Below are 22,329 nucleotides of genomic sequence, written 5' to 3' on the forward strand. Positions count from 1 at the left end.
TAGGTAGTCATAGGTAGCAGCTACTACTTTTCCTATTAATGCTATTGTGCTTCTAATACCCAAAATACCTTCAGTTCTCATTAATCTCAGGAGAAATCTGTGATTTAAGTGAATTTACTTAGAGATTAATCTGGTAGAATAAAAGGCAGGGTAGGGAGGAGGGGGAAGGGAAAGTTGGGGAAGAGCACTTTTTCTAAATCCACTGTTTACTTTTAAAATAAGATTTTAAATTAGCAAAAATTGGAAGAAAATAATTTTGGAGATAGAATGTCTTAGGTCACTTAAGTGTAGCAAAAATGTGGAGAAGCTTCTATCAGCAGTTTTGTTACTTGAAATTACTACAAATACAGTAAAGTCAGCTTTGTAGGGAACTTGGACTCCATTCAATTTTAGTGAAAACAGTAAATAAAAGAAAAAACAAACCTATTGATTGAAGTCGGATTTTGAATAGTACATTTTTTTATTTAAAATTGTTGATTGACAGTAACCTATGCTATCACTACCAAATATGTCCATATCTTTTCAAAATGAAAGCTGAGCTACATGTCTTAACAGGAATCTTGACAAATAACATACAGTTAGCTGTTGCTTAACATAGAGTAACTCTGCCCTTGTCCATCATTAATCTGCCCTTGTCATGTTGCATAACTAAGCCTGGGAAAATACAGGAGCCCAAGGCACACCCAAGAAAGAAATGAAAGCCCAGTAAGCAAATGAGCTTGTGCTAATCATCACATAAGAATAAATTTAGAAAGCATGATGATTCGAACACAGCTAAGGAAAGTTCTGAAAATCTGTTCTCTTATTGAGGAGAAGGAGATGGAGGAAAAACATTATGTGAAAAAAAAATTAATTTAGAAGCCTACTTGTATATAAATCTTTTAGTGGGATAAATAACACTGGGAAACACAGAAATACTATAGACCACTGTGTCCAAATGTGACTGACCCAGAAGGAGTTTGATGCATTTCAGAGGAGGGGAATTGTGCAGGTACTCTGAACTTCCCAAGCTGGAAGGACTGAAATGGTAACAGGCTCATACAGATCAGCTGAGCACTGGCTCTGACTCCTTCCCACCTATTGCCTCAGGCCCTCTGCAGTCAGAAATTGCAGGGTTAGGAACATCTTGGGCATGCCCTTCACACTGAAAGTTGAGAAGGAGCTCCTGTTGGAGCTGAATTTTAGTTGTCAGCTCAACTTCTGCCTGCAAGGCTGTGGACAGTAGGCTCAGGATTAGGGAAATTTTCAAACAAGGCATATATCTCACTGAGACAATAAGAAAATATATAGTTTTCATACTTCTCAGCAAACAACTTGATTTGACCACAGGAAATATAGCTAATATAATACACAATGACCAGCCACAGTTCCTGATCTAACTTAGCTTCTAGCTTTAAATGAGCCTCTATAAAGCTTGGAAGTTACCTTAATATTCTCTAGGTCACATACTTATAACTTCAGACAACTTTAGAAAGTTATCCAGGAAAATAAAAATCCCACCTAGAAGTGAATCTAAGCTAATACCTGCAAGTAACTGCAGGCATTTACAGATCAGGAGTTGATATTTGAACTAGCGGTCTAGACAGCCCTGATAGTGAAGAGAAATAGGTATTTCTCAGTGCCACTCATTATTTCCTAACACAGATTTATAAAACAGGCATGAGAAAACTCGGTATTTCCAGTGACTGTTTCTCCCCACAGACTACATGATGAGGCTAAGGCCAAAATGTAAGTGTTTCTGTAAACATCTAACAGTAGGTGATAATGAGATCCATCTCCACTAAACAAGGCTTACCTTGCTGCACTTGCTGTCCATTTTCTGTTTTATGTACTCCTTGTGCATTGCTTGGATGCTGTTCAATTGTTTTGATGGTGTGTTAAAATATAAAATGTTTCAGAACTCCATGTCTTATTCTGGAAAAAACAGTGAAACAGAGAGCCATTACACTCATTTTAGCCATCTTGCATCATTTCAGGTAGAGATTACACTTTCATGACTGCTTGGTGTTCACAGTGCAAGGCATGGCTATTACACTCAATTTTGAGCTGTGCAGCCCTCCTGTTTGATTTACACATGTATTAAAAAGTGAAAAATTATGACCTTTAAAATGCATCAATAGGTGCATTATTACTGAAAGAAAATAGAAAAAAGAACCCTGCACTTCTCAACATATGTAAGAGAGTAATACACAGCTCAAAAATTCAATATTGTTCAAAGCTTTGTGGCTGTAAAAAGAAATGTTCCTCTCAGTCGTGTTGTTTGTTTCTTTGTTTGTTTTTTTTTTTTTCCCCTGAAAATTTATCCAGGAAGAAGTATTATCTTTCCCCAATTAAGTTCTTCAAAACTAATCCAGCTTCAGCAAACCTTCACAACCAAGTGAAAACCACAAAAGGTTTAAAAAGGAAAGTTGACATGTACTGTCTGGCACTGCTATTAAAAATTTTGTAGTATCTTTTAAAAGTTCTTGGAAATTACTTCATTATTTATTTTTTTCTCTTTATATCTTTGAGCTGAATTTCTGACAGACATATTAACATTTCCTTTGTTCATATTTGAGTGCTGAATTATCTTTAATTGCCATGAACATTCTGCCTGCATGAAAGAACTAATAAACCACTACTGTCAACTTTTGGATGCATATGTTCTGCTTATACATGAGGTATCAGGAGCCCCTGCTGGTCTAGTGGTAAAGGCGCCGCGCTATCACCGCGGAGACCCGGGTTCGATTCCCGGTCAGGGCCACTCCCGGGCAGGTGGGGCTCGTTAGCCCTTAAAGGCAACCCACCTACGTCCTAAGGACCTCGCTGCCACTGTCCAAGCTCGCTTGGCCCCGGCAGATGAACCTTAGGATTAAAGGGTGGGCTCAGTTCCGCGCACACTGTGTCTCACCTAAAAAATCCAATGCGCAGGCTGGAAGGTGGAAAGACCTTCCCCGGATCTTCGCTCGCGAAGACTGGCCATTATTATATTATATTACATGAGGTATCAAATACTGGGAAGAGGAAGAATTTACTGGAAGTAAATTAATATAAGTGGACCCAGGGGCCTTTGAGAATATAGGATGGATTACAGTTTAAGAAAAAAAATACTCATTTCTCCATAGACTTTTCAGAATTTTCTGCCTCTTTTATCACATGTCTAAGGAAAAGAAACAAATTTAACCTTTCCACATAATGGTCAAAATAATGCATTTTACTTTCTCTGAGATTGAAACCACTTTTCAATCTCTATACTGGGGGGAAATCATCTTAAAAATCTCCTTCCATTAACATGAGCAAAATACTTAAAATTTCTACTGATCTAGCAGAAAACAATTTTTAATTTATTTATAAAAATAGCCAATATTAATATTATTCAATATATCAATATTATTCAAATACTAATTACATATATTACATACATAATAATTACAGGTTATGATACAAATACTAGTTACACGTTGCAGACCTAACCATGCCATGTGAGGAAGTCTTCACATGGAAGTTGTGTGCAAATATAAAATACAAAATTGATTACAGGATAGTCTGGCTGTGTCGACCTGTTTGGATTGTTGGCCAGGAATAATACAACACTTTCACAAGTTGCCTGAAAGGAGAAATTCTAGCCCTTGTAAGCCCAAGCTTAAAGTCATTCCTCACTTCAAGACAAAGCAGAAGTAAAATTGCAAGCAGCCACTCTTCTGTGTCTCCATGTGGAAGGGCTCAGTAGCCACACACTGCACAAGACAGAAATTGGAACAATATTTGAAATCTGTAAAAGAGTCTATTTTTAATGTACCTGGATCAAATTAACTTTGGTAATAGCTTTCACATTATATCTATTACTACAGGCCATGTACCTCAGTTAGTCTTTGCTGGCATGTCATAATCTTTTTTAAATCCAAATGCATAATCTTTGTTCTTACAAAATTTGTCAGAAATTGTAATTTAAAGATATAAGAAAGCATTTCACAATTTAGTTAAATTACAGCCAGTAATTTCACCTGGGAAATTTAAAACTTCAGAATGAAAAGTTACTTTTTAATGAAAGAGTTTTGCTAGAAAGCTTGTTATGCTTAATGCTTTATTTTTTTCATTTTAAAATCATATTGAGTCTGACACAATTAATGAATAGCAAAAAGTATCTTAATAGCCCTTAACCAACAGGTCAACACTAAGCTATTTCTCTGACCAATTTTTCAGCTCAGTTGAAAAGCTGTGGTACCAGTGCTGCAGAGAGGTTGTTCCCATGGCCGTCATTATCTTTCCCTTGGTGACAGTCCAGCTGCCATATGTGCCAGCGTGCTGGATCAAGGCCTTCCACAACATCTCCAAGGCAACCCCATAAACTACTGTAAGGTTTGATTCACTGTCCTCTGATAAGCCACCAGGCAGGAGGTTGATAGAAAGATGTCTTGAACATTTTTCTCTCAGATTCCCTCTATTCCAAGTCGGTTCCTGTCCTTTGTCCCCAGTGTAGTCTTCCAGCTGGTTAGCAACTGGGAAAGTCCCTCAGACTCACTATTCTCCTATGCAGTAGGAAGTTGATCTCAAGAACTTTGCTTATATGACTGCATAAAACACAGACAGGACAGAGATAGGTACTGGATTCTTGTAATCCATATTTATTGTCAGCAGTCTTCACTAGCACAGCTTTTGTCCCTGCCACCTACCATCCCCCTTAAGCAACCCTGGACATATTTTGGAGGGACAGTAGCACAGGCAGAGGACTCTTCCCAGAAGATGAAATGCATCCTGCTTGGACTGTGAGATAGTATCATCATACACACACACACACACACACACACACACTCTCCCCTATATATGTGTACTCACACACATTTATATATAGTTTATACACATGTACACACATGCACATGCACATGGGCTCTACTGCTTGTCCTCTGAACCCAGCACAGCCTCTAGACTGTCTGGTTCAATAACCCAGACTGAGAGGTTCAGTACTTTCTACTCCACAAGAACAAATGCACTTTTAGACTCATTCATGGTGAAGAAAGTAAAATTCAGTATTTGGAATGTTTTCAATGAGGAAGATGGAAAACTTTCATAACAAACACAAGATAAATTGTTGGTTTTTTGGTTAATTTTGTTTCTTTTCTTACACTAAAGCCTTTCTCCCTTTTCCCATTGTAGATGAAGTGCTAAAAATACTCACTCTTGAATTGTATTCATTTTACCTTTATCTAGTACTCTTTTTCCAACTCCCAATCCCATACCAAGATGTAGCTATTTAGGAATTTTATCTGCGATTGCAATAGGAGCAGAAAAGGTGCCTAGGCAAAAAAAGAATGTATAGATCCATTCAACTAAAAATGAAACCTGGTAGTCTAACATGTTTTAAATAACTAGAACAGAAACTTGTATTAAATATAGTCACTTCTTAGAAGAAGAAGTAAATAAAAAATACTACCACTGCAGTCTGGAAAACAGTTTATTCTTTAGTTAGGTTTTGCTTGTCTGAGTGTGTTTTCATGCTTTGCTTTATTATGTGTTATTACTTAAATTTGAATTTTCCCACATCCCTCACCTTAACTTTCCATTTATTTACAGTTCTCTTCTGAACATATGCATTGTCTTCCTTGCCAGAGTCTCTCAATTTGTTTGAGCCACTGTTATATTAAATACTTAGTTAGTTTATTTCTCAAAAAAAGTTTATCATTTGGCATGGATGAAAAATACTATTGGGGCAGAAAAAAAAAAAAAGAAACCACACAAAAAGCAGCAAACCCAATTGTTACTTTAGAGTAGTTGCAATACTCTACACAATAACTCAATAGTTTCAAGACATTAGCAAGGACACAATTTTTGATCCTAGCTTTGAGCTGTCATTAAACTCAAAAGGAATGATCAATCAGGGTTAGAAAACAGAGTTTTTGAAACATACTCTTCTCTTCCTGAGGCTGTGCTGTGCACTAATTAACTTTATACTGTATTATTTGTCAGGTTATTGCTTATTTATGACAATATCAGCATTGATAATCTTATGAAGTATAGGTCACCATTACTTAATTATGCATGATCAAATCTAGGAATAATTTCTACACAGTAAAACAAAGCCTTCACAGAGGATGCACAGATGCCTGAGCTTAAAGTAAATATGGATATTTGGGGTCAACAGACTAGGCATGGTGGTTTAGCAAGATATCCACCCAGGAGTAGGGACACACCTAAATCACAGCAAACACTTCCTTGTTAGTTCTACCTTTTCATGAAGTTATTCTATTTCTGATTTAGTCTATTTGGGTCTTTTTACCATCCTCCATATTGCAGCATTACTGGTCTTGCTGCTAATTTTATTAATGTTGCTATTATCCATAAATTCCAGCAAAGCTCAGCTTGTAAATTCTTCTGGAGGTATTCCAGGCTAAAATGTGTCCTAAATTGGTGGTAGTTCCACTGAGCTCCTAGCACACGTGTACATGAATACCCATACATGCATGGAACATATACACAGTCATCCAAAACTACCAGCTACGAATCAAATGTATATAGCCTTGAACAACAGTTTTGTTTCTTTCGTGCCAAGAGTTTATTCCATTTGGATTTTTCTTGATTCTTCACTCAAACTCTGAAACTTACATTTATTTATATTTCTGGGTTGCCTGCCAAAAGAGGACAGCATAACTATGCCTCTCTGTAAAAGCACCTAACACCTAACAGCCAGGTGAGTCAGCAGCTCAGCTCTGCAGCCCTGGGTGATGCACTCAGACCTGATACAGTGCAACACTGCTGGTCTACTGAGTATTGCACCTCCAAATGGAATAGAAAAGATGAACCTTCTTTCTTTCACAAACTGAAGCTAAATAACAAAGTAGAAGATGATGATAAAACAAGAAACTTCAGTCTAAGCACTGTAAAGAGTCAGAAAAGAGAACAAATGCTGACAAAGAGGAAGTATTCTAAACATCAAACAGACATTTATGTCATTTCTGGCTCTGCTAACATGAATTAATTCCAGTGGAGCCTGTAATTCCAGTTATACAACCCTGGATTACCACTGCTTCAGTGTAGAGTGGATGGAGTTTATGGCAGCATCTTGCTGTGTCTTTGTGTGCTGTGCTCCAACTGCTGTAGTAGCATCGTTATGATTATTAGTTCTAACGTTCGCTAAACATTTTCACTGCCTCATCTGTTTTATGACTCTTGCAGTGAATGTATTCCATTATGATTAGTAAAACAGGGGTATTTAGAGAAGTATTTATGGATTAAATTCTATTAAAGTTTTAAGAAGAGGATATTTCTAACAGTGCTTATTTATTGTATGACAAATATCAGCCACAACAACAAAACCAAGAAGAGCTGAATGTACCAGCTCCAGCTGGCTTATACTCATATTTCTTATTAAAAAATTTATAATAACTCTACTGATTCCCAGTCTAAACTCACATAAACAAGGCTGAATGCATGTACACACATTGAAAACAATGGTGCTGCAGCCATTTACACCTTTTCAGCATTTGTCTCACATTGTGTTAACACGTCTCCTAGTGTTTTTTCGTCCCACCTTGGAGCAGTAGGTGTTGTTCCATGAATCATGAATTATACCCAATTACATTTGTTTTCTGTTGTGAAATATTTTTCACAGAGGAGTACAATGAGAGCAAACCTAAATGAAACCTTAATCTCATCTCAGGTACAACAGCTTGAGTCAGAATTAGTTTTACTGAAACCAGTAGCACTGATCTCCATTGCCTTGTAATGGATAAATAAAGCAGAACATGGACATTTTATACTCATTTAGTATTGGACCATGAAACAAGTTAATAACAAGGAAAGTCTGCCACAGCCTTTCTACTCTTCCTGTTCTGGGTTAACCTTGCTGGTTTGCTAAGCACCACACAGCTGATTGCTCCCTTCCCTTGCTCCCAGTGGGATAGAGAATGAGGAAAGGAAAAATAAAAGCAAGAAAAATTGGGCATCAAGATAAATAAAAAAATAAATAAATAAATAAATGTAGGATATGTGGAAGAAGAGAGAAGAAACAAAAAAATCCTAAGTGTTGCAAAGGCACTCACTCACCAGCTCCCACAGGTAGAACAGTGCTCAGCCAGTTCCCAAGCAAAAGATGGCTAACCTCCCTAAAATCCCCTCTTTTCCCTTTAATTGCTAAGCAAGGAATCTCTTTGGATAGTTGAGGTCATCTGCCCAATCATTTCCCCTTCCAACCTTTTGTGCATCCCCCAGTCTAGTCTCTGGAGTGGGGCACAGTGAGAAACAGAGAGCCTTGATGCTGTGCAAACACTACTAGAAAATTAGTGCATTACCAGTTCTGTTTTGGTAACAAACCTAAAACATAGCACCATATGAGTTCCTATGAAGAAAATTAGCTCTATCCTAGACAGACTCAGTACAACTGCCTTATTATAAATTGGAATCATTCGTCTGGTGTGGGTTTTTTGTTTTTTTTTAAATTTAAGCTGGAGTAATAATAATTGGTAACTAAAAAAAGGAATCTAGCTTACACACTTCAATGATTACCTCTGTGTTATTTGCAATTGTGTTGCTTAAACTATGTTATTTAAAAACAATTAACATTCATTCTCTTTTCTCAGTTTGAACTCCTATTAGCCTGTTTCTAATCAAACTGTGAAGAATTACCACTTTCACGAGTGTTCCAAATTATGCTGGTACTTTTTTTTTTTAAACAAACCAGTCAAATTCCTCTCAGGTCTCTTCCAATTCAGCATATTTTGTGATTCTGTGAAATCTGTGTGGCAGTGTATTACATGTGTAGAGCAAATGAATCATAATGGACACTTTAATTTCTGTATACCTTAGCACTGATAAAGCAAACACAGCAATTCTTGTGGCTTTAGATGAATGCACATGTTCACTAAAAGTACAACTTAAGTTAGTTTTCATGACATTTTTGGAACATGGAACACACTTTAGAGTTCTGTGCTGTGCTCTGAAGCATCGGTGACTTGTCTTCTTTGGAGGGCAGATCTTAGGACGTGCACTACTCCGAGAAGAGAAGGACCACACTGTTAACATAGGCCCTCCTTATTTCTAGCTATGAACACAAATAGTAGAGAGATGAATGGAATGTTGAGGGGCTGTTACTGTTGGTGTGGCCTATTGTTGGAGTGCTTCCAGGACATGGAAATTCTGCTTCCAGACCCAAACTGGCTTGTGTGGAAGGGGGATGTTCACTGGGGCTTGACCGTACTTCCCAGTCCTTCCAGCTTCAGGGCTGACTCAAGGAGGAGCAGCTGAATTATCTTATACCTACAGCAGCATCACATCTCTGTGGAAGGCCAGTGGGAGAAGCAGCAGTGCTGCAAAGAAGACATTTGAAATCAGTTACAGATATCAGGAAACATTAACCCTTGCAATTACCATTGTTTCTAAAAGAAGAAAGCAGTCCTCTACAAAGGCGCTACATTACCTTGCACAGAAACATATTACCTTTTGCTAGCTGATGGTTTGGGCCCTGAAATACTCCTTCAGTATTAATTTTTTGTTTAAGTGGATTATTGTTTTGCTCTCTGGCTGGAATGGAAGTCTGATGACCATCAGATGATTTTATTAATAGTGACCAACACTGTAGAAGGCCTACGGTTTCCCTTTTCATTGTAGTTATTTAGAAATACTATGGCCAGACTTTCACTATGCATTCTACTCTTTTTTTCTTTGACCACTTTGTGCAGCTGTGATACTGTCTACAGAATAAATAAAGCAATCAAAAGAATATGATGCACATTTTAATTTGAAGTGTAACAGTATTTGCAATCAGCTTCCCCTTTACCCAACAGACAAAATATATCTCCAGCTCCCAAACTATCAGTCTTTCCATTAGCCATTCACAATCCCTTATTCCCCTTCCTTCTGCCTCTCCCTCTCCATTGCAGGCATCATAACTCTACCAGCCATGTTTTAAAACACATTCTCTAATTATTCCCATTAACCATCATCAGTAAGACATTTAATTGCTTCTTCTGCAGTTGGCCAACATCTTCAAAATGTGTTTCATTTAATCCATGTCAAAACCCTACAGAAAGTCCAGCTACCATATACTTCACTTTTCTGTTTATTTTCCAGTGTAATATGTGTTATGCTGCATGCTGAGAATTCTCAGTTTATAAAGTACACAGCCAAAATCATTGCTTAAAAGCTTTTGGTGATTGCTTATGCCTCTCAGTCCTAATGCATCAGTGAAACCTTTGGAAGAAAATTACAGTGCGTGGAGATTTTAGAAAATCCATATTGTTTATTTGTTATAATCTCACAAATTATTATTTCTATTGAAGCCAAAAATCTCACATATCAAGCAGAAAAAGGGAAGGTAGTGTTACAGGGATTAATAATGCATCTAATATGAATCTCTTGGTAAAATTAAAGATGAAAGAAACAACATAAAAATAGCATGAAAGCTGAGACATCAAAACACAAAAGCATGGGCATTCTTAATTCAGACTGCCATTTCACTTTTCTTACAGATCTTTTGTTCCTAGGTGTGTAACAAAGAACAAATTCAGAACACCTTTGAGCCAAATTATTGCATCCATTTATGAAAAAAAATAAATCTATAGTTCAAGAGCTTTATTAAATACTCAATCACATACCAGTAACTTACTGGTACAGGAAGGTAGTAACATAATGTACTATTGAGGCTCTCTGACACTTCATATTACAAATCCCTGCTTTCATTGCTTATAATTTTGCAAAATATTAATGAATTGGGATGAAATTTTCTATGACAGATGCCTGCCTGAGGCTGTTTCTTTGGTGGGCAATACTCAATCAAACAACTCAGCCGTTTGGGGGAACTGAATTAGGGGAAAAATAACATTTAAAAGTGTTAGCTATGTCTTTGTATAAAGACAAACCATGCTTTGAAGCCCAGACAGCACAGTTGCAATCAGGGTGCTTTTTACCATCTCTTAAAAAGTAAAAAAAAATTCAACCAGCTTTGAACAGGAAAAGAAAATTATAGCCCCGTGCCTACATGCTCTGGACAAAAGCTTGATAGGATTTGTTTTGACCCAACACAGTTCTCAGTGCTGTGCACAGAATTGCACAGGTTCTAGGCCTCAGAGTGACAGAGGATGTTGCACATCACTCGACCATATATGAGTCATCCCAAATGAATGACTGAGCACACTTAATCCCTCTTGGTTCCTGCACAGCACATGTCTGTGCAAAATTTGCTATAGCTTGCCCATGGCTAAGGGGGAGTGGCTGGACCAGGATGACGTTAATCAGACATCAAAATGAAAGACAGAGAACCAGAATCTCCTGTGTGGGTAATTAATATTCTACAGGCAAAAAGATGCTCAAAGAAATGAGTGTAAAAAGTATCCACTAAACACAGTCACTCAATCTGAAATACCAACTTCATTCTTTATTTCTCAAATGCTGAGTATCATAAAGCTTACTGATATTAGTTCTTTTCCACAGAACAACACAATATCAGAGTCATTTCTGGGGGTAAATGAGACCATTTCTAGTAAGGAGATGCCATATGATTACTAATGGGAGTAGTACTGCAGCATTCAATGTGCTTGATGACATAGGTATCTATTTTCATGAAAGTAATGGAGAAAAATTAAGCCAGCAACCAAATGAATGAATGTCAATGGATGGAGATGATAAGCTGGCAGTGAATGATAAGGAAAAATTAAATACTTTGGGTTTTCCTTAGCCTTACCAGATGAGCCTGCTCCCAGCCCTCTGCTCATACCAGCCTGGTTTGGCAAGAAGAATAGCTGGATAACACCAGGCAAGGGATTACTTAGAAAAACTAGACTATTCAATCTACAGAGCCTGAAAAAGGGTCCAAGGCTGTGGAAGGGTTGGACAATGTAATTATAAAGTTGCTTCCTAACTATTTAAAACTGCAATAACAGATCATGCCTATTTTTAAGAAAGGTAAAAAGGACAACCCAAGGAATTCTCAGGTGGACACACTAAGTGCATCCCTGGTGGGATGGAGGATGCATATCCTCCTGTCATCCACTTATGGGCATGAAAAGGACAAGAAGGCAAGCAATCAAGATCAGCACAGATTTACAAAGGCAAGTCCTACCTGACCAACATGATTGCCTTCTATGACAAAATGATGGGCTGGGAGGATAAGAGGTAACAGTTCCTTGAACTTTCACTCCACTAAGGCCTTTGGGAATACCTTCCTTCCACCACATTCTTGTGGCTTAGAAAGTGTGGTGGGATAAACAGTCTTTTAACTGGGCTGAAAACTGGTTGCAGTACTGGGTTCCAAGGCAATATTCAATGGCTTGAGGTATAAAGGTTGGTAATGAAACAAATACTCTAGGGTTTGAAAGCAGTTCAATATTGTCTCCTGGATGATGAGGCAGAATGTTCCCTCAGGAAATTTGCTCAAAAACTGTTTGACACATCAAGTGATACAGATTCAGCTCTAGGGGCTTTGAGAAAAGCAAAGAGTGGGCCAACAGAAGCTTTGTGAAGCTCAAGAGGGAGAAGTCCTAAATTCTGCATGTGTGGTGGAATGACCTCACGATGCAGTACTGGCTGAGTGGCGCTCGACCAAAAGGTCCTGGGACTTACAGTAAGGATGAAGCTGAATATGAGCAGAAGTGCACTGCCAACATGAATAAGATCAAGTGCATGTTGGGCTACACTGCTAGAATTGAGGCCAGCACTTAACATGTCACTCTACACAGAATTGAAAAGGCTGCAAATGGAGTGGCATATGTACTTTTGGGCTCCACGGCTCAAAATGAGTGTTGGGAAATTGTAAAGGGTCCATCTGAAAACAAACAAGAGCATGTGGCCTACAAGAAATGGAGGAACCTGTAAGTCTGTAAAAGAGGAGGCTGAGATACAGGCCAAAAGAAGCCTAATTCCTGAAGAAGGGCAGTTAAAAAGAAGAGATGGCCAAAATGTGACAGACAAAGAAGCATCTCTGACAAGTGGCAGCTTGTGAAATTCAAATGGGATATTATGAAAATCTTTTCTCTCTGTACAAAGAGAATAGCACTGGAGCAGTTCTACAAAGTGGTGAAATCTCTATCCTTTCTAAGACAAGGTTAGAAAAAGCCACAGCTGATGTAGATCCAGGATTCATGTTAGCCTCACTTTGAGTAGGAAGTGCATTACATGGACCACCAGACACCCCTTCCAGCTAGCACCACCATGAGTCTAGGATGGAAGAAAAAAAGCCTTCTGTTAAGTCTTAGTCCTTCCAAATAGTGTAATTCAGGAAATCCGAATTGCTTAGGAATAAGAACACAGCTGGACAAACATTACTAATAATTTCCATGAATACATATTCCATTCTTAAAAGCTCTTACAGTAATTATGTTCACAATTCCTTTTTCACTCCATTTACAGAAATTAATTTTACCTGTAGAAATATTCAATGAATTCTAACTACTGGACATCAGCTATAGCAAGCAAATTTTTCCTCTGTGGTGGACCATCTATTACTTAAATCTTATTCCATCTCTCTCTCTGCAGAGTTTAACTTCTCTTCAGGGTCTTTCAGCTTATACAGAAAGACTGTTCTGTCAACAAGAGATTTATTGATACAGAGTTCTGCTAAGATGAAAAAATTTCTGAATGTAGTCACCAGGGCAATAAGTTGTAGCAATTCACAAGACTCACTGATTCCAAAATTTTAAGGTCGGAAACAGGGATGTGGGAAATTACCTTATACTGTAACAGTTTCACAAAAAAAGGTGTAGTTGGGTGACAATCTAAAGGTGAATTAATAGTGCCACTCTGATGCAAAAAAGCATAGACCATAATAAAAGGTAGAAATAGTCAGAGTGCCTGTAAACAATTCTTCTGTTCTGCTCTGCTCTGTTCAAGCCTCAGCTGGGTTTCTTTTTCCAATTTTGGGCACCACAGTTTGTGAAAGACTTAAAATTAAAGAGAGCTCAGTGGAATAGTAAGAACAACCAGGATTCTACAAAATATAACTGTTTAAAAAAAAAAAAAAAACAAAAACAACATGAAGGAATTACGATTCTTTAACCTAAGGGGGAAAAAAACCCACTAAAAAGGGGAATTTCTTCAAACATATAAAAGGCTGCAAGTAAGAGAGAAGGAATCAATTATTCTCCATGAACTAAGAGTTAGAACAAGAAATGATGGGCTTAGACTGTAACAATGTTTGAAATTAGGATTAAAATATTAGAAAACCGTAACACAATGGTAAGAACAGTGAAGTGCTGAAATAGATTTCCTGGGAGGTTATGGAACCTTGACTGTAAAGACCTTCAAAAGACTGTACGTGAGCTACCAGTACTCACAGAGATATTGCTCAGGAAGGGTACAGATTAGATAACAAATATATGAAAATGTTTCTTCTTATTTTCCCTTTGACTATATGGAAAAAAAACACTTTATTTAACTGTTCCGTAAAATACACTGAACATTAGATTGCATTCTTCTATCTTTTATTCCCTAAGGGTTAATACTTTTTTGTTTAAAAAATATAATGTTTTATTTCTTCTTTGGATGTCATTTGGTTTACCTTTCTTCCAACTATCTTGTATGGATGGGACTTTATCCTGAAACCATGAAAATTCCCACTATTTCATTTACAAAGAGGACTTAAAAGAGGAGTTGCAACTCTGTGCCACAAACATTTTCAAAGTGTAAGTACTTTTCACAAGACTCTGTTCATGAGCACAAGTAGTAATCCAGAAATTTCTTATGAAAACAAGAAGCAATTTCTGTTAATGGAGATTATTCAACTAAACAATTTTTCTCAATTAATACATATTATAAAATAGCTATTTTTTAATAAGCTGTTTGTGAACAGAAGGGAAAAAAGAAGCAAGAATGAGAAATAATGTGTCAAATAAATTATTCACTAAGAATCATAAGCCCAGTTAAAGCTCAGATGAACATACATGATTTACACCACTTTCAGTTTAATTTACTACAGTTGTTTTTTTGCAGACTCTTTCCTCTTTATTAGCTTCATTTATCTCTAATCCTCAATTAGACACATAATAAGGCTTAATCATATTTGGTGAGGGAAAGTTATCAAAGCCCACTTCTCCTGTTCAGGTGTCTCTGGGGTTGCAAGGAATTACTGGTTTCTGGTCTGGAAAAACATTTCATGTGTCCATATCATGTATGACTACAGTCATAAACTCAGCTCACATGCTGCTGTCGGGATGGTTTATTTAAAGCAGCTGCTTTTTTTTTTTGGCAAATACTCTGCATACCAAGAAATATATTACTCAGTCGTCAAAAATATTTTTCAAGTCCAAGTTAAATTCAGCAAAGCCTTTCAGTCCAAAAATATTCAGAATTTCTCCAGATTCTAAATATTTTGTTTTGACATTAGCATTTAGTCTTTATAATTAAGGATTTAAAAAACACATCTTTCCACTCACTTATGCTTCATATTTAATTATCTCCCTTTTCCAACTAAAAATGTGTATGTTTAAAATGTCACTCTTCAGGTTAAAAACATTGACTTAATAGAAAACTACTTTTTTCATAGGTTAAATTTTTCTTCAGGGTGTTTTGGGGTTTCTTTTGAGTTTGATTTTTTTTTTTTTAATGTTGGGTAAGGCTTTGAAAGCAGCAGAACTCTTAAGCTGTTTTTTGTGGTGGTTTTTGTTTGTTTGTTTGTTTGTTTGTTTGTTTTTTAACTGAGCTAAAAGAATCACTGGCCATGTGAGGGCTCTATAATTGTAAATTTCATCATATTCTGGACATGGGGTTACCATCTCAGCCTCAGGTGATTATCTCCCTACAACATGGTCACAGAACAACAATCTCCACAAGCTTATCCCAGGGATGAGAATCTTCAAAGGCCTTTTATCATCAGTAATTCTCTCATACTCTGCAAGCACAGCATAGAGGCCTCATGGGCCATGCTTTCACACTTAGAATTCCATCAATATTGTGAATTATTATCCTCCAAACTTGATGATGTCCAAAATAATGTAATTCTTACAGCACTGTATGTAAAACATAAGTGCTAAGGAATAGGTAAGTGAAATGAAATGAGCATGCAATTATATTATTTACATGTATTTGTGTTTAAAAGTACCTCCATATCCTGTATTTGTTTTATTTCACTTACACATCCTCTGCAGAGATGTATTAACATCATTTATTTCATCAACAGTGTTACACTGTCTCCCCAGACCAGCAGTGACATTGCACTACTGTCTTTCATCTCCTAAATTTCCATCTCACATCGCCACAGATTTATGCTTTTTTCCTTGTAAGGAACACCTATGTTTCCTGTATTATTTAGCACCCAACTCATCTCACACAAATTTGTATCCCATTAAAGGTCTGAACAGTCCCAAGAAGAAACAGACTTTTGAGAATTACTGTGAACAAAGAGACATCCCTTGTCCTGTATAACCAGAATCAGGCAACACAGAAGGTAAAGTGAGGTGAAAGAAGTACGAATATTCCCATTGACATAGGTGAAGGTAAGTAGTACAGAGATTAAGGGATAGAGTCAATAATGGATTTAAACATCTAAAGAAGGATTTGGAGAAAATGTTGATGTTTAGGTAGAAACTGTAATCTGAAAAGAAAAGCAACAGCTGCTGCCTAAACTTGGAGGCACTTATACCCAAGAGAGACTGTAGTTTACAGGAGGTTAGTGCTTCTCATTATAGGCATGCCTGAAGTTTCCTGAGTGTAAGCAGCACAGCACCTATCAACAGGGGCCTGCTGTGAACTCCTGCTAAATCCCTGGAGATCCTCCCCAGGGCTCTGTGCCGTGTTCTGCAGCATCAACCATCTACCGCAGGCCTGAGCACAACACAAATTCATGAGAGTTTAAAGCATGCCTGCCACAAATTGTGATGCACTTGACTACCCATTCTGTAATCAGCAGTCAAATCTGAAACCAGATACAAGGAAAAGTAGGATACCTTTATTTTTTCTGTTTTGTAGGAAAAAATGAAGGACCTATTTTGGGAGGAACATTCTCATCTCAAGGCTATTTCCATTTTTATGTTAAATAGTCTTTGAACTACAGAAAGAGGAACCCAGGTTTCTTCGCCTTTAGGTGAGTACTCTAATCTCTTAGTTAAAAGTTTTGTTCATGTTCCCTTGAATTATTTTCTTAACAAAGGCAAGGTTACAACATGGGGTTATAACTGGAGAATAGCCAGATAGCCTGTATTGTGTCTTAACCAGTAGATGCACTTAAACTGAACGGCAGTTTTAAACCACTGTGGCTACATAAGAAACTGAACCCAGGATTTTACATACCTAGATGAGTAATATGCCCATGTTTTAAGCAGAAGAGTGCTTATAGTTCTTTAAATAATAATAGATGGCACCAGTCTAGCTGTCAGTGATATGACCAGCGTCACTAACAGACTTTGTACAGCGACTAAGAGTAAAACAAACAGATACAAAACCAGGCTTGTCTCAAGTCAGATTTTTTTTCTTTCCTTTTCAGTACAGTTTTTTTCTCTACTAAAATCAAATTAATTTCTGCTTTTATTAGAGGGGGGAGGAAGAAGTTGAGGTAAACTACTGCCATACCTTATGCAACTTGTCCTGAGTATATTCAAATCATTATGCATCTTCTAAACTTAGGGACAAACATAAATTTTGCAAGGCTTTTTACTTAGGTTATTATTGAAGCAACAACGCAGCTAAGTAAAATGAGCTGTAGTCTACACTCATTTATGCATTATACATAAAGTCGTATGCTACAGCTCTAAAAAACCTTTTGTAAATAATAGGTTTATATGGACATGATCATCAGAAAAAAAAAGGTATAAAGATAACAGGGTTAACCTGCAAGTCAATTAGGTCAGCCAGACTTTTAGTCAAAAGAATGATATATGAATAGACACTAACACATCTAACAGGCCAAAGGTTATTTAGAGGCTGGGAAAATGTTGTTTGGAAATTACTATTGGAAATAGTATTGAATTTACAAATTTGGACCACGCAATTTTTGTTAAGCAGAAACTTCTTTTTAATAGCATCACAGTGCAACCTCAATGACTTTATTCAATACTTATACACCTTAGCAAATGGAATTAATTCTAATTGTATACATTTGTCATTTCTAAGCATCTAAGGCTATATTCTTTCTTTGAATGCAGACAGAAATCTCACTGGATTCAAAGAAAACTGTGTGCATGTATTTCATGACAGCCTTTTCTGTATTACAGGCAGGATGATGCTAGTCTGGGCATAAAATTGATATGAATTTTGAATGATTTAGGTTTACAGTATTGGGCTCTGTATTTGAAAAAGAAAAATAGAAGCTCCCTCCAAAAGGTATTTATAAATAGCAAGGCATGATGCCATTACTGAATCTAACCCTGTAACTCAGTCAAAGGGTTCAGCTAACATCATAAACCACAAGAGTAAAGCTCAAACTGTTTATGAATAGCAACTGTCATACAGATTGAATTTCTTCATTGCTATTCAGTCAAGGGGTATTTGTTATTGCTTATAATATTTAGAAAGTCATTTTCGAGTTCAGGTATTGAAAGACAGAGATAAAAAATATTTTATAAAATATTAACTAGGCTAATAGAAGCATTGGATGCTCATTTTATTTAAACATTTAATTTTCATGGGAGTCCTTCAGGGCAGCAGAAATATCATACATATTATTAAAAATGAGCAGAATTATAATAGTTACAGAACAATGACTTAATAAAGGATCCCAAAGCTCATATGAAAATGGAAAGAGCCAAGGAAATAACCCTGTTATAATACATGCAGGCAGATATTAAGTTGCCTACAGCTTTTCAATTTAAAAATAATAATAAAGAAAGTATAGTGGACAATCTCCAGTTTTAAAGGGGAAATCAAGAAAATGTCATGTCATACTTGAGAAAACATTTTGCCTTTTCTTTTTCAGTAGCTTGTAAAAGAGGTAATAATAAGATAATCATAATTAAGTCACCAGTGTGGACTTAGATACATATTTATTATGTATTTGTCATTAGGTTATTTAGGGACAGACTATCCACATCATCAGTGGAGAGTCATACACAGAAAATGTCCTTTTTGTGAATAAAGCACTACTTTACTCCTTATAGTGTGATATTTCTAAAAACATGTCCAATCTATAAAAGTGATTCAGGAAAGCCTTGCCTGCAATTGCAAAATGTTAGTTGAAGAAAGACATCAAAAAGTTGATTTGCCATCTGACATAGTTCACCTAACAAGATAGCATTAGAAGACAGTTACAAATACTTTTTAATATTTTTTTAACTTTTTTTGGTTTTCTGTCAGCTTATTTTCTGAAGCTGCACTAGTTTCTGGAGACTATTTTTCCCCATGAAAACATTACAATGTCATTTTTATTTTAGATTTATTTGTAGCTAGAGCTAGAGGAGACTAGAAATTTTCCTACTAGACTGCCATTATCATCCCCTTTTTACAGAAGGAACATTGTAACCACCTTTATTAAGCCATGTCAAAATCATATATTCAGAAGGGACCCATATTCGTGACTGTTTCAGTTTCAGAGTACCAGCTATGAAGTGCCAACACCTTTAAAAAAGATGTTTTTCATCTGGCAGGTATTCAACATCTTGTTATAGCAGCGCTGCAGATTCAAACTCACTCTGTAACTACATGTTCACAAGATCAGCTATGAAAGAAGCTGAGGGAGTAGGTAGTTGGGGTGAAAGTTTGCTATCAGCTGGAATCCTCTTATTTGTGATTAAATATAATGTGAAACTTTGTCTTTATTGAAAAGAAACAACCAAACAAACAACCTCAAGCTCAAACTCTGAATAAAAATTCCCTTATTATACTGAATGTATCCTGACCAATATATAATTAAACTATCAAATTTAAGAACAATCTTACTTTACCAAGAGCTTTCAAACACACAGCTGCTGCTTCTATGGCTACGATCACTTGGTTAGGTTCACCATAAGGTTAGACTATATTTTATATTATATCATAACACAGCTAAAAAGTAAAACGAAATTTATGTAAATATTATGAACTTTTAGATTATGTTCCCAAACCAAACAAAAGCCAGCATAAGTGTAAATACCATGCTATGAGTAAGCAAATTTTCCCTATTTGACTGGGGTCATGTCTGCTTAGAGGGTTTTGTTGTTGTTGGTTTTGTTGTTTAGTTTCTTCTGTCTCTATATGAAAATGGTGCCATGTCAGAGTATTTTGGGATGTTCAAAATGACTTTTAGAATTAAATAATCCCAGAAATAAAAGGATCAAGAAATAAGATTCACTGTTAATTGATCTAACTTCATGCTCACCAACATCAATTCTTCAAAAGTTAATAAAGGATATTGTTGTAATCCTGGGGAAGGCTTCTTTGCATACAGTAGTAATTTAAGATATAACATCCCCTTCTCACCCCTACCCCACAAAAAAATCCCTATGCATTCAGTTCAATGTCCATTTAGTGTAGAGAGACAGACATCTAAATGAAAATCTAGTCCTTCAGTTATCTTACTTTCATACTCGTGTATGAATATGATGCCACTGTCAGGGCTCCAGCAAGATCTACAAGCTCTTCCCTCACTTCCTTGGGGTTTGCTACCTGTTCAAGATCAGCTCCAATAAGATTAACCTTAGATAAGATGTCCAGGACATAAGCAAATTTAATGAGGAAGAGCTCTGAGGAGGCTTGGATGGGGCTCCAGCATCGGGCCAGGCTGCCTGAGTTGGGATGGCCTTGCATGACTGCTATGACCTCCCCTGGCTTGGCCTCAGCTGGTCCTTTGCCAGGCCGGGGGGGCTACACCTGGGGGCGAGGCCACCCCCAGCTCCCCAAACCCTTCCCCTGTCCGGCACCCTGCCCTGCTGCTCCCTGAGGACTTCAAGCGATGAGGCTTCCCCAGGAGCTGGGTAGAGTCTAAACAGTTGGCTACACAGGGCCAGGCCATGGATCCAAGGGCCACTGAAGTATGATTTGTACTATTAATTACCAGCATGGCCTTTTGAAAAGCTTTGGCATGGGCCAGATACTATTCTACCATACAGTTTAGGGATTAAAATGGATTAGGAGAAATTCCTAAGAGGCAGGATGCATGCAGCCATTTGGTTGCAGAGTTTAGAAAGCCCAGATGGACAATTATATGGTTATACTGTACCTCAGGGCCAGAGAATTTTACTTACAAGTGACCCTGTGAATGCAAGAACCATGAAATCACCAGAAGCCAATAGAAGAGTAGAAAAGAGGCAACAGGAAAAAACAACCACAATTATCTTCTTGATTGAGTTATCCACCACTGGATAAAAATGGCAAACAAAAGCTGTCCAAGGCTAAAGAACCAAAATCACAGAATAACAGAATAGGTAAGGTTGTAAACGGCCAGTGTGGGTCATCTAGTCCAACATCCCTGCTCAAGCAGGGTCATCCTAAAGAACATAGCAAAGAATTGAGTTCAAATGGTTCTTGAATATCTCCACTGAGGGAGACTCCAAAACCTCTCTGGGCAGCCTGTTCCAGTGCTTGGGCATTCACACTGTAAAGTTCTTCCTCGTGTTCAGGTGGAATTTCCTGTGCATCAGTTTCTGCCTGTTGCCTCTTGTTCCTATTGCAGGGCACCACTGAGAAGAGCCTGGCTCCATCCTCTTGACACCCTCCCTTCAGATATTTGAAGTCCCCCTCAGTAGTCTCAAGGCTGAATAGGCCCAGCTCCCTCAGCCTATCCAAAATCTCATGACTGTCCCAGATTAGTTAGATGGAGAAACTGTACTTAGTTGTGCAGTGTACCTGCTGCTATATGGCTACCAAGGCACATGTTTACCCAACAGCAGGGCACATGTTTATCCACAATATCTCAGATCCTGCATGGTATGTGGACAACATGTATGCAGAGCTGTTTGCAAAAAGTGAGCAACTCTACCACTGACTTTTGTTGTAGTTCAGATGACAGGCTCCTCAAAGGACCAGCATCCTATGTCTCTGAGGCCTTAGGTACACTGAAACGGTAATAAAGGTATATGCACAGAAGAAATACATATGGAGTATGCCACTCTAGAGAATTTCAGGTGAAGAAGATCCTTCCTGATACCCTTTGTGTCTGGGTACCTATGGGCAGTCCAAACTGCAAGCTGAAACAGAGCTTCCAGGCATCTGAGATTCAACATCAACTGAATTGTAATGGACTGATTTCAACAATCTAAACTTTATAACAGATAGGAAAGTTCCCTTCCTTATCATCACTTATTTTATCTCTGGTTGTTTTTTGAAACATATTTTCCTAAATTTTTCTGCACAAAATGTTCTCCACTCATTAAAATCAATGGTGGTTTCAGCTCCACTTTTAGCAACAGGGGTCCAAAGCTCCCTCAGCTCAAGGCAGGATGATAAGAACATTTAAAAAATAAGGTTTTAAAAAATAAGCTACTGGGTATCTATTTTGTTACATATTTTAAGAGTTTTTCACTG

General features: G+C 37.3%; 1 long non-coding RNA gene across 2 annotated transcripts in view; it reads right to left on the bottom strand.

Moving 5' to 3' along the window:
* The window catches only part of LOC126640642 (uncharacterized), a 114,716-nt gene that overhangs the window by 88,474 nt on the left and 3,913 nt on the right, over positions 1–22,329 (bottom strand). For both annotated transcript variants that reach the window (XR_007629103.1, XR_007629102.1), the window contains exon 2: positions 1,796–1,914. This is a non-coding gene — a long non-coding RNA (uncharacterized LOC126640642). The remainder of the gene's footprint in view (positions 1–1,795; positions 1,915–22,329) is intronic.

This window comes from Myiozetetes cayanensis, unplaced genomic scaffold (assembly GCF_022539395.1).
Source record: "Myiozetetes cayanensis isolate MyiCay16 unplaced genomic scaffold, myiCay2020 scf2-11, whole genome shotgun sequence".
Taxonomy (NCBI): Eukaryota; Metazoa; Chordata; class Aves; order Passeriformes; family Tyrannidae; genus Myiozetetes; species Myiozetetes cayanensis.